A 5057-nucleotide genomic window follows, 5' to 3' on the forward strand; every position below is an offset into this window, starting at 1 on the left:
GCTGTAGAGAGGTACGCAAGTTAGTAAGCAGGGTGGGTGTACAGTTCAGACTGTAAGTAGATTTTAATTTTAAAACTACGAAGTGGCTCAAGGTGGGGATCCCAAAGCATTCTTCTGGTTTCTTGTTAGTCTTTGGGAGTTTGTTGTCTTGGCTAAAATCATTGCTTTCTTGCTTACTTGCTTTTCCCTGCCTGCTCTATCCAGAAGAGAAGATACTTCTAACCAAAAGTGAGCTAGCAGTATAAGATCTCTTCTTGGATTTTTTTATGCGTACTTTCTTGTATTTCATATGAAGACAGATGTGAGAAAGCTGGGACTGTTCAGCCTGGTGAAGAGAAGGCTTTATGGGGGATCCTATCAATATGTCTAAATACACTGGTGGGAGGGATTGAAGAGGACACCAGACTCTTCTCGCCAGTGCCCAGTGACAGAACAAGGGGCTATAAGCACAAGTTAAAACACATGAATCTCCATCTGAACAGGAGGAAACACTTTTTTTTACTGTGAGGGTGATCAAACACTGGAACAGGTTGCACAGAGAGGCTGTGGAATGTGTATTTGTGGAGATGCTCAAAACCTAATGGATGTGGTGCTGGGCGGCCTCTTGTAGCTGACTCTGCTTGAGCAGGGATGTTGAACTAAGTGATTGCAAGAGGTCCCTTCCAGCCTCATTGACTCTGTGGTTGTGTTGCATCTTTGCCTTCTCTATTCATCTCTGCATGGAGTTGTTTTAGGAATTGCTAATTAGAATATGAACTTTGGGTAAGAAAGCATTTTACCAAGAACTTTCTGGTGCATATTTTTGTGTATGTGACTTACCCTTCATTCTTTAACTCATCTAAGCTTCCAGTCTTTTAATCAAGACTTCTTCAACTTCCCTAGGAATTATTCCTCATACAGTTAATGCAAGATACAGATAGCCTTCAGAGACTTAGCTTCTTACTACTTTTTGTTTTGTTTTGGATCCAAGATTTGTCATAACATTTGTGAGTCAGCAAGGTGTTTCTGTGTTTAAGTGAGGAACTGATGTCTGAGAAGAAAGTATCCAGCTTATACTTGATTTGTACTGTAGTGAGTTTTTAGCTGTAAAAGATTTTTATGATGTTCTTCAATAAAAATGACATTATGTTGAGCTGTGGTAGCATTCGGTTGGCATGCAGTCTGGCCTTACACAATGCATCTCATTACACTGAAATGTTGCATAAAACAATGAAAGCCCCTGGAAACTCCAACAGTAGAAGGATGATAAGTTAACTCTACTGTTGATGTAATTCACAAAACAATTGTTATTATTTTGGTATGTTGTACATGTGTATAAGTTTGTCTATTAAAATAGTAAATATCTTCTGTTTTTGTGTTGCCTTCCACAGATGATGTCCTTCATCCTTTTGTCATAGGACTTCATTCACTTAAAGGAAAACTAAAGGTATAAACTTCCTCTGGTTATCTTTCCCATCCTCTTTACCCTACTCCATTCTTTCTTCTGAGGTCCCTGCGTCTTTGCTGGGGGAAGGGAAACTTAGCACAATGGAGGTCTGTGCTTGTATTCCTTCAGTGCTACTAAAATTTGCTTTTTGAAAAATTCTACAAATTGATATGATACCTGCAGTTGTTTCAGTGTTTGCTTTATCAGAAGTGTATGTTTAACTTAAGCTCTTACTTTAGTCAGTTTCCATAAGTATTTACTTTGCAGGGGGAAAGCCCTTCCTCAGTTTAGAACTTCAGATCTTGATATTTGTCTGTCTTCTCCAAATAGCATTTGCCTTTCCACACAACTACAGATCTGTTGTGGATAATCCAGACCTAATGTAAATCATGTCTGTGACATTATCTTAGAACTGATGGTCTTTTTTTTTTTTATTTTTTCTTTTCTGAGATTGTACCTCTGAAACAAAAAGTCTGTTACGGCACTTGATAAATAAGTAAAACCTCACCCAAACCAGAACTGTAATTTCATGCATGTATTTAGTAAGATAATGTAAGATGGAGTTAAAATGGAGCATAATTTCTTTCTGAAGGCATTCAGGACAATAAATTATATAATCTAAGCATATTTTGATTGTATAAAATCTCTAATTTCTAATTACATTCAGTTTTTATTTGCCATTTTATGTAGGCTTCTTTACAAATCCCAGTGCATAGGAAACAATAAAATACAGTTAGAGCATCCAGGCAGTTTGTAACTGAAATACGCAAGTACTATCATATTAGATTTAGTTTGTATTGCAGAAATGCATGTTCAACTATTCCCAGGTGCACTTTATTATAAAATAAAATGGAGAATAATTTGTTCTGTCTTCTCACAGGAAAATATCTCAAGGCCCCTTCCAAACCTTTCTTGGTGCTATTGCCCCTATTCCCTGCCACTCCCCCCAGCCTCCACGTGTACGTTGTTTCCATGCCCAGGCTCTTAGAATTGCAGTATTGACTTCCTGGTGGCACTGCTGGTTCTGGCACAGAGCCCACATTTAATACACTAAATTTATTAGTTTAAAGCTGCCTTGAGTGAATGCAGAGAACACCTAACTCTTGAATTAGCTGGATCACTGCATCTCCTTCTGTCTAACTGTACAGATAATCTAGCATTGTCTGGTGTTTTGCAACGGTATTTTAACAGTAACTGTGGTATGTCTGAACTGTACAGTTAGCCTGAGTAACTAGCAGCTCCCAGCAGTTAGTTGAATAACCTAATCTCAGGCTGTGTTCCTTTTCAGCAAAACTGAGGTTGGTTTGAAGACTGGTATGTTCTCAGTGGCGGTGTCCTTGGTGTTACTTTATTAACTACGTGCAACTGAGGGAGGACAAAGCCGCTAATTCTTTGTGCTAGTCACTTTTGTTTAATCCTTGAGAACTTGTGTGGGAAGGGCATTTGGTGGATTGCTGACATTTGAGTAACTTTTTCATCCTTGCTGTAAAGTGGATGAGTTCCAGGCAACTGTAAACACAGTTTGGGGCTTTCGTTGGTACTTGGAACTATTCAAGCATGAGCAAGTTCAGAATGCAAATAGGCATGTGTCTGAGAATGTATGTACAGTTGATTGAAAGACTTGGGGGGGCGGGGAAAGCTTGTCCAAGTGTTTTGTCTGTGTAATGTCAATACACATGTGAACTCATAGCCCCACTTCTGCAAAGCAAGGTCTACTTTAAGATTTATCTTTCTAGATCTTTCTTTGGAGGATTCTGCTGTGAAGAATTTAACATTATGGTGAAGAAACAAGAAGTCTAAGCATGACAAGAGTGTCATATAATGTGATTCTGATACAGCCAGATACAAGAAAGCAGTGTTCAATATGCTTTTTACTTCTAGTAATGCATTTGAATGTACTAAATTAAAAAATGAGAATGTCTTAAATATCACTTCAGCTTTAATAGTCTTCATAATGTTAAGAGAACATCTTAAAAACTTTGAGTGACTACCTCTCAATATTTATCAACTTTGATTATAACTTAAAAATTATAAATCATTATACTAAAAAAGTGGAGGTTTTACTCCATGACATAGAGTTCTGGTGTTTTGTTAGCAAAACTTGGACAACATGTATGTGCAAGATTTGTGTACTTTCCTTGCTTACCTTTTCGTTTTCTAGCTGTTGTAATAGCAATGTAATGAACTTTTTTGGTAATCTCGGTAGCAGTACTTAACTAAAATTTTTAAAAGGTCTGATTGAGTGCTTGGAAACACCTACTACATTTTTCTTTTCATCTGGGATTGCTTTTTTGCTTTGGGAAAGGGAAGGATTTGGATTCTGTATCCCTTTGTGCTCTTTTAGGTAGAAGCAGAGTGTTCAGTGTTGTTGTTTCTTGAATGAAGGAAGTGAGGTTTTGTAGGGAAACGTATAGAGTTCCACACTTGAACTTGATGGGAATTTCATATGGAAAGAAATGGGTGACTGACATGGGAATGATCTGTGTCAAAAGGACAAACCAAAGAGATCTTCCTGAAAATTGGTCAGGAGAAGTGGCCTGGAGCCATTCTAATCAACAAAGGCACAGAGCAGCCAAAAGTGCAATTAGAATAATAGAATCGTTATGGTTGGAAGAGACCTCAAAGATCATCAAGTCCAACTGTCCACCCAATGCCACCGTGCCCACTAAAACATATCTCGAAGCACCACATCTAAACGTTTTTTTGAATGCCTCCAGGGATAGTGAGCCCACGACCTCCCTGGGGAGCCTGTTCCAATGCTTAACGACTCCTACAGTGGAGAACTTCTTCCTCATATCCAACCTGAACCTCCCCTGGCACAACTTGAGACCGTTTCCTCTTGTCCTATCGCTAGTTACTGGGGAGAAGAGACCAACCCCCACCTCACTACAGCCTCCTTTCAGGTAGTTGTAGAGAGCAATAAGGTCTCCCATCAGCCTCCTTTTCTGCAGGCTAAACAACCCCAGCTCCCTCAGCCATGTCCCAAAAAGACTTGTTCTCCAGGCCCTTCACCAGCTTTGTTGCTCTTCGTTGGACATGCTCCAGCACCTCAATGTCCTTCTTGTAGTGAGGGGCCCAGAACTGAGCACAGTATTTGAGGTGCAGCCTCACCAGTGCTAAGTACAACGGGACAATCACTTCCCTAGTCCTGCTGGCCACGCTGTTTCTGATACAGGCCAGGATGCTGTTGGCCTTTTTGGCCGAATGGGCACACTGCCGGCTCATGTTCAGCTGGCCGTCAACCAACACCCCCAGGCCCTTTTCCACTGGGCAGCTTTCCAGCCACTTGTCCCAAGCCTGTAGCATTGCATGGGGTTGTTGTGACCCAAGTGCAGGACCCAGCACTTGGTCTTGTTGACCCTCATACAGTGGGTGTCAGCCCATCGATCCAGCCTGTCCAGATCTCTCTGTAGAGCCTTCCTACTCTCAAGCAGATCAACACTCCCACCCAGCTTGGTGTCATCTGCAAGCTGACTGAGGGTGGACTCGATCCCCTTGTCCAGACCATTGATAAAGATATTAAACAGAATTGGCCCCAAAACTGTGCCCTGAGGAACACCACTTGTGACCGGCTGCCAACTGGATTTAGCTCCATTCACCGCCACTCTCGGGGCTCAGCCAGCCAACCCAT

At 40.9% G+C, this 5057-nt stretch overlaps 1 protein-coding gene across 2 annotated transcripts in view; it reads left to right on the forward strand.

Moving 5' to 3' along the window:
* The first annotated feature begins 1371 nt into the window (after positions 1–1371).
* The window catches only part of RAF1 (Raf-1 proto-oncogene, serine/threonine kinase), a 37591-nt gene continuing 33905 nt past the window's right edge, over positions 1372–5057 (forward strand). For both annotated transcript variants that reach the window (XM_009696646.1, XM_009696648.1), the window contains exon 1: positions 1372–1426. The gene's annotated coding sequence lies outside the window, so the exon portion shown is untranslated. The remainder of the gene's footprint in view (positions 1427–5057) is intronic.

The sequence above is a fragment of the Cariama cristata genome, unplaced genomic scaffold, assembly GCF_000690535.1.
Source record: "Cariama cristata isolate BGI_N322 unplaced genomic scaffold, ASM69053v1 scaffold25043, whole genome shotgun sequence".
Classification (NCBI taxonomy): Eukaryota; Metazoa; Chordata; class Aves; order Cariamiformes; family Cariamidae; genus Cariama; species Cariama cristata.